The sequence below is a fragment of the Rhagoletis zephyria genome, unplaced genomic scaffold (genome assembly GCF_001687245.7).
Source record: "Rhagoletis zephyria isolate East Lansing unplaced genomic scaffold, Rhagoletis_zephyria_1.1 Rzeph_scaffold_00627, whole genome shotgun sequence".
Taxonomy (NCBI): domain Eukaryota; kingdom Metazoa; phylum Arthropoda; class Insecta; order Diptera; family Tephritidae; genus Rhagoletis; species Rhagoletis zephyria.
In genome coordinates, this window is record NW_016157711.1 from 48,038 (window position 1) to 63,954 (window position 15,917).

The following is a 15,917-nucleotide window of genomic DNA, read 5'->3' on the forward strand; positions in this document are numbered from 1 at the left end:
CGCCGGCATTGTATTTCAGCTATAACAAAGCTTTTCCCTAGATTCTCTAACTCGATCACAACTCTAAACCTGATCTCCCGCTCTCCCTCAGCTAAACAGGTGGGATGCTTTCATCCCGCTGAGTACCTCAAACCAGTGGTCGGCAGGCCATAGCTCACTGAGCGCTCTCTGAGCACTTGTGCGTTTCACACGTATACGAAGAGCGGCAGCTGAGCAGTGCATTTAACGCACACACTCTCACTTATTGAATCGTTTGAATGTTTTAGAATGCCGTCCGCTGTATTACATCATACAAAGAGAGAGAGCAAAGTTTTTGCAAAAAAAAATTAAAATTATAATTCCCACCAAAGCGCAAGGAAAAAGTTCTACTAAGTCAGCAATTTTGGGTTCCTAAGTGTGACATGAAATAAAAATTTTCAGAAACCACTTGGTTCTAAGAAGAAGGTCTGAAACCTACAGTTTAAACTCGCATAAGTCGCCGAAAACAACGGAAGAAAAAAAACCTGGTGTAAATGGTTACTTGTAACCATAACAGCAATATTGTAGAGTTTGAACAAAATCGTTGTAGTAAAGTGCAAGTTTTAAGTGGCTGAAAATCAGCTTTGATTTTTGAAAATTGAAATGGAGCAGGGCCAAGCACTAGTCTCTAGTATGTTTACAGCACAATATAACCAGTAAACAACCTTCGGTGAATTTGGCGACTGCCTTCCTCGGGGATGAATATGCTAGGGATGAAACTATTGGTACACACGCCTTCCAAGCACGCAGGGTTGCTTTTAATCACCAAAAAATAATTAACTCCAAATAGTTTCAAAAAGTATAGTGTAAAACGAAATTTATTGAATAATTCCACATAAAATGGTATACATAAATGACGCATTTTCTAAACGATTTAAATTAAACGCATTTGGGAATTGATAGAAAAGTACTACGGATTGTAAATTTTTGTTAACTATGAGGTGAATGAAAATTTTCAACCCGGCCTGATGGTTTGATTTTATTACTAAGGTGTCTAATAAATTCATGGCTTTTAGTTCTAGAAGAATAAATGTCAGTAAAGACAAGCCTTTTTTGTATAATTTCTGATTTTAATTGCTCAACTTCTTTTGAACCAGAGCAACTGTCAAAAATTTCCAGCTGCAAAAAGGTAACGAATTGGCACAGCAGAAATGTAAATTTTTCTCGCCATAATAAAAAGTTTTTTCAACATGGAACTTTTCTACTAATTGACATGAAATTACTATCCCAACGCTCGGAGCGCTGCCACTGAGGGCCTTTGCCAACTGATTAAAAAGAGAAAATTTGGAAAGACCAAACAAAAATTTTGAGTTTTCTCGTTGTTAATACGAATGCCATAGTTTTTACCTAGCTCGTAGGACTACGCAAAATTTTGACAGCTTGTAAATATGTATACACATAAAGTTGTTGGCGGTAATAAGGAGTCAAAATTAAAATGGAGAAAAGAACAAAAAGCGTAGGTTAGTTGTCAGTTATAAAATAAATCCAATTTATTTGCGAATATTTGTTTATTCTTTTTATTGAAAGGCAACCACTCGGAAAAGCTTGTTAATTATATTGATAACAGAACCTGGCAGCTCGCACGTGTCTAAATTCTCAAGTAACATAAAGTCCACAAAAGAATAAGTACGCCATGTATAAATTTTAACAATACACAAAAATAGAGCTTTCGCACGAGTGTTTGTTTGGTTTTTCAACACCATTTATAATTTTCTTTTAATAAAATCACGATTTGACAAATACTTAAATTTATTTATCTAATAATAATACAGCACACAACCCTGAAATCTAAGAAAAAGTCTGAGGAAGGCCATTAAATAGCAGCACACAACCCCGAGCCTTCCTCAGGAGTGAATATAACTACAACAACAACGACTACTACAACAACAACCCAAAAAGGTTGGTTACTGCCTATACTGTGGTTTACAGCTAGTCATAAATATTCTCGGTTATCAGCAGTGTTGCCAGAACTTTTTGGGCCAACCGGCTAAATTGGCAAAAAAAAATCCGGCTAAAAACGGCTAAACTGTTTCAACTAAATTTCACATGATTTATTTTTAATAAATCATAAGTAGAAAGACTAGTTCTTGGAATAAGTGGCAAATTCAAGCTGGAAAAAATTTTACCAGCAAGAAGTTGTAATTAGGAAAAACATAAGATTGTGGCACATGCTTGAATTTTTTGTCGACGATAATTTGAATAAACGGGTTCATCAAATTTAAAAATTTTAAAACTTGAGCGATTTTAAAATGAAAAATTTAAGTAAATACTTGCAATGATTTGAAACGTACTCGGAATGCAATCTCAACCGGAGTCGATATAGGAAACCCGACAGTTACTACGACAAAGAAATTAGAACGTATGTTGAAGAACTTAGAGGATCTTTTTTTTTGTCCTTCTGAAAGAATTTTAAAAATTCTATACAAATTTCTTATGTTTGAAATGCAACCGTGGACACTAGCGTTCGTGCAGGAAGTTTCTCTACTTGAGTGGGAATTTGGGAGCATGTTAACGCGTGTTAAGCAAACAGGGAAACAATTTGTTATTTTCTAAGTTTGCGAATAAAACTTCACACTTAAATTTAAGTCATTCATAATAAACATTTTATGAAAAAAAAAATCCCCGAACTGTCCACTAAAATATTCGCAATGGACAAATAGCCAGAAATTAACTAATCAGGATTAGATGAAGACCAAGCTGTTATTTCAAGTTAACAGTTAAAGGAAATTTTAACCAAATATCGGACAAACAGACCTTAAGGAGTATTTGAGTGTTCTTCCTCTTCTTTACTGACGCTGTAACCGCCTAAGCGATTTTGGCCGAATCCAAAACAGCACACTCTCTTCTCTTCTGTGCCAACTGACGCCAATTGGAAATGCCAACAAGTCCTTCTCCACCTGATCTAAATAAAATTCCTGTAAATTTTTAAAACCTTTTCGCATTCTGTAACCGGAACATTTTTTTACCATCTCATAAGCCCCGAATTTCCACAATCCTTCATAGCTGATTGCTGAATATTTTAACTGCATTACCAACATATCTACCTAGAATCGCAGAGACAAGAACTGGTAACATTTTTTGGTAATAAAACTTTCCGGTTACAAAATCTTCGGTAACGCGCAGAATAGATCTGTTCGAGTAAAACTTTACCCTACCAAAGCTTTGCAAATATGAAGGAACAATGACGTCTTTGGCAGTTATGAGGAAACACATCTTTTTTTGGCAAAGAACTACACATTTAATAACTATTTTCCCGGAAGTTAACCTGTAACTATTTAAGTGAATATCATAAAAAATTAAAAAAATGGCAAAATAAAATACAATAACACATAATTAAAAATGTCCACTAAATTTTAGTGCAGTTTTGACAAAATTTTCTTGCTAAAAAATCTTTTGTTACACTACTTTATTTTATTCCTTTGATTGTACATGTTAAATAAAAGCTTGTTTTTAAAAAATATTTTTTTTTACATTATTTTATTTAATAATTTTTAGTCCGTTTATAAAAGCGTTGTATATTAAAAAGTGTTATTTCATTTTATGTACAAAATTTTGCAATAGATATTAAAATAATTCAACTTGCAATGAAAGAGAACAGAAGACTTGGCAAGCAAAATGTTGTTTGCTTATGGTTTGTATAAACATACATATGTACATATAGCAGCAGTTAATTTTATTTAAAGAAATGGCGTGTCGTCCATTTCCGTTGTAGCCTGGCATATATTTAGGCGCAATATTTAACTTCTTCTGTCGGCGCGACATCTGGAGTCTTCTAATTCTTACAACGAGGTTCATATCTAGACTAGGTTGAAATCAGAATTTGCCACAAGTAGCTTCGCTACACTATCGCCGTCAGCTTTAACAATTTTATAGTGGTTTTACGTTCTTTGGCAAATTACGCTCTGTTAGCCATAAACCTTACTACTTTTTGACCGCCTTTGAATCAAGACCCCTGGACAATATGGGCAATTCATTTATATTTTAAATTGCATTGTCATCGTGATTGGAACTATGCTGAAAATTTCAAGTCTCTAACTTGTCGGGAAGTCAGTTTAAAATCGATTGGAAATTTCCGCGATTTGCGCGGGATGACCAAGTTAAATAAAAGCTTATAAAAGCCAATATCTCTAAAACCAATTACGCTGGGGAACTGAAACTTAGCACTGATGCATATATTACAAATACATTGGGAAAGGGGGCGGATCCTTCCTTCCATACAAACTGAACTTCTCAACTGCTTACGCTAACGTCCTGAAATTCTACACAGCTACATATGTTATCAATACCGTAGTTATGGCGAAAAGTGGTAATTATTGGAAAGGCTGGCTCGATACACATTTACGTAAACGCGCAAGTATCATTCGATTGGGAACCATTTTCTCCTAGATTTCTAAATCCCATTGAACTATTGTAACTTTGTCTCTAATTTTCAGTAAGGTAAAATTTATGTGAAAATTTTGAAGAATTTTTTTAAATTTTTCACAAAGAATGGAGCTTTGCTTTTACGAGTTTCGCTATAAACTGTCCTATCTACATACCTATTTGCATAAAATGATAGCCGTTTTCGTTGTTCGGAATAAACTCAAAAAACACTGAATAGAGTTCCGTCAGATTGTCGGAGGTTATCTTACATACATATATGGTCCAATAACTTGCTACTAGAAAACTCGCAAGGTGGTGCTGGAGTAGAGTTATTTATAAAAATCGTATTTATTAACCGATTTCGTTCAAATTTTAAATGTGAGCTATGTACCTGTATGATGGAAAATTCTTTTGATAAAAATTTACCCGATTAGTGCCGCTGGAGTTAAGGTAGAAATTCATAACACGTATTCATTTTATGGTAAGCAATGGTTTTGCAGAAAATGAACCCAATGGATGGCGCTGCAGACGAAATGTATAGAAACCCCGTGTGGTTGGTCTGCTTTGGCACTATGTTTAAGTTATACGAATTTAGTTTTCAGAAGTCTAAATGAAGGATGGGGTTAAGTTTTTCTGATGCCCTCATGCACGATCATGCGGTCTTGCATCTACCCAGAAATCAGTTCATAAATTCTACCACGGATTGTAAAAGTGGTGAATTAACAAGGAAAGATCACCGTAGGTATATCAATTGCTTCATTTGAAAGATACTTAAGAGATCACACGACTCATTTAGCAATGTAACGCACTTCTGTGCTCTTGAGTTTCCCTATAAGAACTTTTATTGGCATACGGCATCGCACCAATGTTGTAGTTGCAAGATCATACAAAAAAATTACAATTCAAATTCAGAATTTCCAATTCAAATTCAGAAAATTACATTTCAAAATCAGAATTTCCAGTTCCAATTCAGAAAGTTACAATTCAAATTTAGAATTTCCAGTTCAAATTCAGAAACTTACAATTCCAATTTAGAATTTCCATTTTAAATTCAGAAAGTTGTAATTTAAATTCAGAAAGTTACAATTCAAATTTAGAATTTCCAGTTCAAATTCAGAAACTTACAATTCCAATTTAGAATTTCCATTTTAAATTCAGAAAGTTGTAATTTAAATTCAGAAAGTTACAATTCAAATTTAGAATTTCCAGTTCAAATTCAGAAACTTACAATTCCAATTTAGAATTTCCATTTTAAATTCAGAAAGTTGTAATTTAAATTCAGAAAGTTACAATTCATATTCAAAATTTCCATTTCAAATTCTGAGAGTTACAATTAAAGTTCAGAAATTTCCAATTCCAAATCGAACAGTACATACGAAATTTTCTGAACTTAAAATAAACACATTAAAGAATTGGTCCAAGTTTAGCACTCAGTTCTTCGATTTATTTTCATATAGTGTAAAAGGTAACAATACAATTGTAATACATACAGCATAAACAAACAAACAACAATAAGATAATAGGGGAGCTCACGTTGAGTAGCATTTTAGGTGCAAAGTTGCTACGTTGCAGTCTACCACATGTTTTGTTGCTCTTCCAACAACAAAATGCGTGCTAGATTGCTACGTAGCAACTTTACACCTAAAATGCTACGGAAAGTGAGTACCGCTAATGTTTTGTTTGGCAAGTAGGTAGGTAGCAGTGTTGCCGCGAATTCGTTTTTAGCGGTAGCCAAATTCTATTAAATAAAAGGGCTAAAAAAGAGCTAAAAAAATCGTTGGAGCTAAAAATGGTAGCTAAATTTTTTACTTACATATACATATGTATATAAGTATACACGCAAATATTTTCAATAAGTAATGGTATTGACAAACAATGAATTCTGGAAAAAAAGCTAATATTTTATCCAACCTAAAACCTTTTTGTATAAAAGGGGAAACATACGACACCAGCTTGCTGGCTCCATCAAGTGATTGTACCATCAGGCTCGAAGCATATAACTTACCAGCATGCTGATATAATATTTATTTCTTTACAAATGAGGTCGAGGAAAGATCGAAATGATTAGAGCCGAAATTTCATAATTTTTCGACCATTTTGTTAAACATTGTTTTTTTTTTTTTAATTCACAACTACAATATCGTGAACTTCATCTTCCACAAACACGGCTTTGACCCATATAGGGCAAGAAATTTCCACCAATGTTGTAGTTGCAAGATCATACAAAAAGATGCCTGGCAGAGATCTCACAGGTGGAAATAAGACCATCGGTAAAGCTCATGACACCGAAAGGGATTGGTATTCCACATGTATCACAGCGTTACTATTATTGGCCTATGTGTGAGGAGGATACTGCGCCTTAGTGGTTTCAACTTAAATCAAAAATTTTTACTTTACAGACTAATTTTGTTTTTAAACGCTCTTTTGCATTGGCCAACGCAAAAGCTCTTATTAGGCGCCGCGAAGTAAGCGGGCATTGGCTAGTGTAGAATAAAAATATGGGTAACAAATGCAATAGGAAATTTCTTTAGAATTTAAAAAATTAAATTTTTTTGGATTCACCAGGACGAATAGGTAATTTTTAAGCTGACAAAGTTAGAAGAACGAGATTCGAACAAATATTGCGAAATTTCAAGGATAAAATTTTAAAATGACATTTTCACACTAGAAACTTAAATATGTTTAAATTCTACAGGATTTCCTCATTAATTTTATACCCATACTTCTTTTCTAAGCACATTTCTCTGAATTTTTTAAATAATTTTTGAATTACTGACGTCAGAATCCCGGGGTTTTCGATAACTTAAAAAGTCCGGGATCCCGGGATTAACATTCCTACTGTACATACCAGGGTTGTTGCGAATATTCGCAACTGCGGAGCTTCCGCATTAATTTTAACATTCGCATTCGCTTTCGAATGCGAATGTTGTGCAAATGCACCGATAAAACGTATATATGGCAAACAAAATGACAAATTGTAGCCAATATTTTTGCTTGTGGTCGTGGGAGTATTTGTGTAACAAAACTGGTCAAATGTCATAGTTATCAACTTTGATAAAAATGTCTTTAAACATTTTATTTCTTAAGCTATATAACCGAGCTATCAATGGGCAGTCATACAAGTTCCAACTTTTACTTGACCTTTGACGCACGTCTCTTCTTTAAATACCTGCATTGGGTTCTTTCTTTATTATGATTTTTTTGGATCAATGTTAAGAAACTACTAGACACAAAAGAAGAAAGTGCGCACTGCAATTTTTAACCAAATTTTCGTGATATGCTTTTGATATTACATTTATTCGTTTCAATAAATTCAAATGGGGCTCTTTGGGGAATTTATTTTTAGAAAAAATTTAAAGAACAGTAATTTTGTTTACTTGTCGGGCAGTATTTTTTTCGTAGGGATATACATTTGATACACCCAAAAAAAACTTCTCTTAATTGAAGAAAAACAGCAATCAAAGTGAAGAAAAATGGGAACGAAACAGCACTAAAGAAGTTTTATCTTCTTTTCATGCCCAACATTCCTTCAAAATGATAGATTACATCCACGGTTCCATATTTTCGTGTACGTTTTTACACATTCCAAAGAAAAATTACGCATTCGGGAGAATTTTTTACTCATTCGGAAGAATTTTCGACCTTAAAGTAAGGAAAGTTTTTCTTTGATCCAGAGATGGATTTTTGGTTCAGTGTACTTGGCTAAAAACTTCTGTGGTAATACTGCCCCTTCTTGCTATTTAAAGTCAAAGAGTAAGCCCCTTCAATAGCTATAGAGAGAAGCGATGCTCAAATAATTAAAAAACTACAGGTCCGACCTTTAGTAAGATAAGAATTACGTAACTATCTGAGGTAAAACGGGGTGGTTTTTTAAAAAATAACAGTATTCTGATCCTTTAGAAAAACCTGACACATCTAAATNATTTAGCAATGTAACGCACTTCTGTGCTCTTGAGTTTCCCTATAAGAACTTTTATTGGCATACGGCATCGCACCAATGTTGTAGTTGCAAGATCATACAAAAAGATTACAATTCAAATTCAGAATTTCCAATTCAAATTCAGAAAATTACATTTCAAAATCAGAATTTCCAGTTCCAATTCAGAAAGTTACAATTCAAATTTAGAATTTCCAGTTCAAATTCAGAAACTTACAATTCCAATTCAGAATTTCCATTTTAAATTCAGAAAGTTGTAATTTAAATTCAGAAAGTTGTAATTTAAATTCAGAAAGTTACAATTCATATTCAAAATTTCCATTTCAAATTCTGAAAGTTACAATTAAAGTTCAGAAATTTCCAATTCCAAATCGAACAGTACATACGAAATTTCCTGAACTTAAAATAAACACATTAAAGAATTGGTCCAAGTTTAGCACTCAGTTCTTCGATTTATTTTCATATAGTGTAAAAGGTAACAATACAATTGTAATACATACAGCATAAACAAACAAACAACAATAAGATAATAGGGGAGCTCACGTTGAGTAGCATTTTAGGTGCAAAGTTGCTACGTTGCAGTCTACCACATGTTTTGTTGCTCTTCCAACAACAAAATGCGTGCTAGATGGCTACGTAGCAACTTTACACCTAAAATGCTACGGAAGGTGAGTACCGCTAATTGTTTGTTTGGCAAGTAGGTTGCTAGCAGTGTTGCGGCGTATTCGTTTTTAGCGGTAGCCAAATTCCGTTAAAAAAAAGGGCTAAAAAAGAGCTAAAAAAATCGTTGGGGCTAAAAATGGTAGCTAAATTTTTTACTTACATATACATATGTATATAAGTCTACACGCAAACATTTTCAATAAGTAATGGTATTGACAAACAATGAATTCTGGAAAAAAAGCTAATATTTTATCCAACCTAAAACCTTTTTGTATAAAAGGGGAAACATACGACACCAGCTTGCTGGCCCCATCAAGTGATTGTACCATCAGGCTCGAAGCATATAACTTACCAGCATGCTGGTATAATATTTATTTCTTTACAAATGAGGTCGAGGAAAGATCGAAATGATTAGAGCCGAAATTTCATAAATTTTCGACCATTTTGTTAAACATTGTTTTTTTTTTTTATTTCACAACTACAATATCGTGAACTTAATCTTCCACAAACACAGCTTTGACCCATATAGGGCAAGAAATTTCCACCAAAATACTTTTCACTTAGAAAATTTAGCTAATTTCACCACTCACGACACCAGCATGCTGGTACAACCATACAATTTTCAAATAGTTTTTGAAGTCACACCAGCAGCTGGTACAATAACACCACAAGAGCATACACGGTCAATCGACTTGATGGGCCATTTAACAAATAAAGCATATTAGGGGCCGTAATCTTATCTATTTTAAACTATAATAGTATAAAAACGTAAGGAACATACAATTCATCTCTTACATAGATGAAAAAATATGAGATCAAATTAAGCATATACAACTTTTTCATGCCAAGTATGAATAAATTCTCCAAATGGCTAAAAAAAGGGCTAGGGGCAATTTTAAATTTATGTGGCCAAAAAAAGTATGTGGTAGCTAAATCTAGCCACCAAAGGGCTAAAACGGCAACACTGGTAGGTAGGTAGGACAAAGTTTTTATTTGTTTTTATAGGCTTCGTGGATCTAATATTTGCAAGTGCAAGCAAAACTAAATTTTCTCCACTTCATCCCCAACTTTTCGCTAAATTTCCTTAGCTTCATTAAGGGCAAAAACCTTTATAAAAAAACCAACAACAAATAACATATAAACAATTAGGCTAACATATAGCAAAAATAGTATTTGAACAAATATTGTTTTTGTTATACTATATATGAAATCATTTACTTATGTTTACCATGTTTGCTAATTGTTTATATGTCATTTGTTGTTGGTTTTTAATAAAACTTTGTGGCACAGTCGCTTCTACTATGCAACCTAAATTCTTTATATCGCACAGTGAATATAAATTTTCTGAACTTAAATTGGAAATTTCTGAATTTCAATTTCAACTTTATGAATTTGAAATGGAAATTCTGAATATGAATTGTAACTTTCCGAATTTAAACTGCAACTTTCTGAATTTGAAATGTAAATTCTGACTTTGAATTGTAATATTCTGAATTTCAAATGGAAATTCTGATTTTGAATTGTAATTTTCTGAATTTGAAATAAATTCTGATTTTGAAATGGAATTTCTGAACTTGAATAGTAACTATCTGCATTTAAAATGGAATTTCTGAATATGAATTGCACCTTTCTCAACTAAAACTGAAAAAGGGGTAATTTGGCTTGTAAGCGCTGTTTAAACAACGATCCACATCCGCGGATATTACCTTTACCGAATTCGCATCCGCGGATGTCTAAAATTCCACATTCGCAACGTCCCTAGTACATATGTATATGCATGTGTGTGCACCAATCTATTAACATCGTTAAATTATTTTAATATCTATTGCAAAATTTTATACAGACAAGACTAAAATGTAGAAAATAAATAATATAAAAAAACTCTTTAATATACAACGCTTTTATAAATGGACTAAAAAGTAGAAAATAATATTTCTCAGTCCCATAGAATTTGTTTTGATAACTTTCCATTTTGAAAATTTAGCAAAAGTCATTATAAACAATTTATGAGATTGAAAATGAAAACCGTGGGGCGCATGCAATACAAAGCATTGGATTTAATTGACAATAGTCAAACCGGGGATGGAATTCCAAAATTTCTAAATGTACCTATTGGACTGCAAAAATAGTGCCAAAAAGGAGATGAAAGTGCCATAAAATTGAAATTGCTTTCTTTTAATGCTTTTTAGAACCACATATGTATTTTTGGATTTAGTATCTATTTTTAATGTACTTCATTGAATTATTAGAGTAAAATCATATATCACACATATACATACCTATGTGCGAAATAATAGCAGTGCGACATTTTGACCAGTTTTGACTATTCTTTACATTGAATAATTTTTTTAATTTTATATAGTGGCCCTTATTTTAACTTTCAAGTGATTTTAATTTTCAGTTTTCGTGTATCGTCATTCTGCAGTTCGCGTAACTGACATTTGCTGCCAAAAATTAGATTTTTTCACACAAGCTCTTGGCTAAATCCTTATCCATCCGTCCTGATATATACTAGCCAGAAATGCGATTGCTTTATTAAAAAGAGAACCATTTTGAAATATGAGTGTTTTTACACTCTAGAAAATTATTTCTACAACTTCACATACACGGTTTTGCATTTAGCTGATACGCGGTTTTGCATTTTGTTGATACGCGGTTTTGTACTTTAAACGACGATACGATTGTTTGTTATATACTGGCTAAACTTCTGTAATTTATGATTGTGCCAAAAGTGAATCAATTGTGCCAAAAGTGCCCTTGTAAATGAAAGTGCCAAAAATGGCTGTATTGTGCCTACTTTTCCATCACTGAGTCAAACTACATAACATATACCAAAAATTTCTGCAGAGAAAGTATAAATTTGCGATCGATTTTAAGCGGTCGTTATTCATATATCCACATACATACATATATTACCCTTCATATCAATTCAGGTCTATTACATGCGCCCCACGCTTATCATTTTCGATTTCATAGATTGTTTATAATGACTTTTGCTAAAATTTCAAAATCAAAAGTTATCAAAACAAATTCTATGGGACTGAGAAATATTATTTTGTGCTTTTTAGTCCATTTATAAAAGCGTTGTTTATTAAAAAGTTTTTTTTTTATTATTTAATTCTTTTTACTCTCCCGCAAACTTTCAATTTTGTAGGTTTGACGTCCAATTGGCTTCTACCTGTTTTTATTGTACCATGGTTCTGTTTATACATACGTTTACGCTAACAGAGAGCGCATAAAAGAAATAGTTATGAAACGCAACTGGCAGAAACTAGCAAGTAAACATGGTGCAATAATGAAAGGTGTTGTACGTTGTGACAGCTCGAAATCGAACTACCTTAGGTCAATATTGTATTTTGGAAGTACAAGAAAAACGGGAAGAAAAAAAGCCTTTTAGTTGAAAAAGTACTAAATTTTATGCCTTCTCAACATCGTTATGATTATCAGAATAGGTATATATATTGCTTGGTAGTAGGGATAAAACGATACAAGTAAACTCAAGTACATAGTCGATACTTTTCTCAATTTATCAAGTATTTTTGTACTCGATACTTTTTACTGCGATCCAAGAAGGTATCGAAAAAAAAGTACTTGTAACGGAAGCGCAAAACTTATTTGCTTCAGCATCTTCTTTGAAAAGCAACCTTTTAGAGGAATTGGAAGATATGTGCAATACATTTCCGCAGCTATATAAGCAAGCCCGTCTTTACAGTTTTGCTGTTGTGTGACTAAAGGGGCATTTTGACACTTTTTGAGCGCCAATTTTTTTTGATTTTTTGACCCTTTTCCAAAATTGTGTGCGTCCTTTGCCCCTTTTCAGAGACTTTTTTAGGAAATGTTAACAGAACCATGCTTTTAAAAAATATTTCCTCCTGTAAGTACGAAAAAATGCATCACTTAAAACTTTTAAGGGAAATGTAACTCTTCTCGATTTATGTGTATGTTTGTAACCTTGTTTTGTGAAAAGCTTGTCCCACTATTTTCTTTTTAATGACAACAAATTTATTCTTTTACTAGTTAAGAAAAGCAAAATTAATATGGTGAACCTTTTTTCGTCAATTAACCCCTTTTTTCGACTTTCTGAGAATTCTCAACGGCAACACTACGTCTATACATAACGGTTGTTGAGTCATCTGTCCCTTGCGAGAGGCTTTTCTCAAAAACAGATACAACTATATTAAAATCTCGAAACCGCCTTTCAGGAAAACACTTGTAAAAATAGATGTTTTTGGGAAATATAACAAAAAAGGAGATATTTATTATATTATTATACAATAACTTTGAAAAATATGCAAAATCTTAGTTCTATGTACAAGTACTCGATACCTTTCCGATACTTGATGCTATCGATTTATCCCTAGCCTTGCGCATTTGAAATTTGTGGACCTGAAAAAGTTGGACAACTTGGTTGAAGGAATTGGTAAAATAAATAATTCATCTCGTAATTTTTGTGAGTCTTGTTTATTTGGTAAACCTAAAAAAAACCCTCAGAAAACCAAATAATATCTCAACCAAGCGATGCTTAGAATTAATCCACAGCGATGTTTGTGGTCACCTAATAGCCCAGTTATGCATACTTAGCGTTGCATGCAAGTTGTCACATAAGAATCTGTTAAATGCTTTGCGTGTAAGCGGTTACCCAATGCATAGCACTTAACATGTACAATTCTGTTGGGTTTTGATTTTTACGTAAAAATGGTAGAGCAGTGCAAGTATGCATAACTGGGCTCTAACTCCGAATTCACGGGATGGAAAGAAATTCTTTGCCACTTTTATTGACGATTATTCTCATTTTGCTCATGAATACTTACTGGCACCTAAATCTGAAATTTTAGAAAGCTTTAAACAATATAAGGCTATGGCTGAAAGCAGGTTTGATTGTAAGATCTCAAGATTATGTTGTGGCAATGGTAGAGAATACACCAGTAAGGAATTTAAGAATATTTGTGTTATGGTTGGTATCTTACTCGAATATACTGTACCTCATATGCCAGAACAAACTTGAACGAATGAAATCGCACTTTGATAAAAAAGCACGATCCATGATTGCGAAATATGACGTGCCTAAATTTTTATGGAACGAAGCAGTTTTTTGTGCTAATTATTTAACAAATAGGAGCCAAACAGTAGCTCTCAATTTAAAGTGCACGCCTGCAGAAATTTGGTATAGAATAAACCAGATATAGGTCATCTTAAGATATTTGGTTCTGTCTCATATTCACATATTCACAGAAAAATTAAAAATGGTTGCTTATAGTCCGGAAGGTTACAGGCTTTGGAATTCACAGAAAGGATGCACGACAAAACGACTTTATCAACGAAAATTCTACTATTAATACCGATGAAATATGGGTCAACGAAGTGATAGAAGAAATAGAAGTAATTCCAGAAGCAGATACAAACTAGAGATGCCGTTTTTAAAGCAATTAAATCGAAGATCGATTAATCGAAACCTTTCGATTCGATTTTTCGTAGATTTTTAGGTCCGATTCGATTCGTGGATCGATTCAAAAAACTCGAGAACCGACATTCGATTTTTCCTCAACTGATGCATATTGAACTACGGTTTGCCCCAGAAAATCTATAAAAATTTAAAGAAATTTGAATTTGGGGCTGGTGCAAAAAAAATAACATGAGAGAGCAAAGACTAAGGAATTCAATGACCTTTCTCTTGGAAATAACATATAAAATTGTGGCTTGTAATACAACAAAAACTCCTAAAATTTTGAATTTATTTTATTGCATTACTATTTTATTATTATTATTATTTTTTTTTAACGGTTATTAAGAAGTGAAATACGGAGTCAGCGGAAACAAAAAAAAAATTAAAAAAGTTTCTTTTGAATGATAATATCATTGTCTTATTATAGGAAAACCTTATCTCACTATTTTTTTCAAATAACTCTAGATATTGAAACTGTTTTGAACAATGTATGTATGTATTAGGGTGCCCATCAAACATGTTTTTTTTTGGTTGGAAATTTCAAGACCTTTCCCCTTATTTATAAGTAATATTATTGCCTATTCTTATAAATTTATTAAATGTCATTTAGAGGTCGCGACCTGTAGATTCGGGTCAGATATGATTTTGTAGATTTATGAGTTTTTGAATGACTATTTTTGATTCGATTTCAAAGATAGAATATGATCTGGGAAGGATATATAGGCCTTTAAAATGGTATATAATAAGCTATTTTCGGACTTGGCTTGTTGGGATTCCCTCCCAACAAAAACATAAACAAAAAATTTTCAGGTAAAAGTGTCACCGTTTTTGAAATATTCAAATTTTTTCGAATTTAAAAAAAATCGTGCCTTTTCATGTGTTTTCTTTAACTGCAACTACAAACCGGGCAATACTTAGTAAATTTTTTATGTAAAATACTTCCAGATAGTTGCCTCTCCATACTCAAATGCAATGTAGTTAAAATATATTAAGGAACCATCATAAAATTAGGACTATTTCTGCTTTTACCTGAAAATTTTTTGTTTATCAGGGAGTTTTTTGTACCCTGTTGACGTTAGGACCTTTTTTGTGTAAAAAATGGCGTTTTTTAACTTCCCAGTAATTTTTCTTTGTTACTAAATCTTATAAGTAGAACTGATTTTGAATTATTTTCTTAATAAATCTTTACAATTTTTGTGTTTTGCTGCAGCTGCTTCAAAAGATTTTTTCTCGATTCTTGGACTAAGGATCCCGTGTTCAAAGGCTGGTTGTGTAAACACTTGAGGTTACGAGGCTTGCTGTAATGTTTGCAATTGCACATTAAAAGCCAATTCAGGAAGAGCCGATCTATTGCAGTAGGCACGCTCGCAAAAGCATCAAAAAAGCTGTGCAGCTTAAAACGTCAGAAAAAAGTAGGCTACTTTTTTAAGACTTCATTGAAAATGTAATGAACACAAAAAAGACTGAAATATTAGGCCCATTCAATAACTTTTC

The 15,917-nt window shown here is 32.9% G+C and overlaps 1 protein-coding gene across 1 annotated transcript in view; it reads left to right on the plus strand.

The window, feature by feature from the left end:
- Kr-h1 (Kruppel homolog 1) overlaps window positions 1-15,917 on the plus strand; it is a 96,483-nt gene that overhangs the window by 29,575 nt on the left and 50,991 nt on the right. The window lies entirely within an intron of this gene.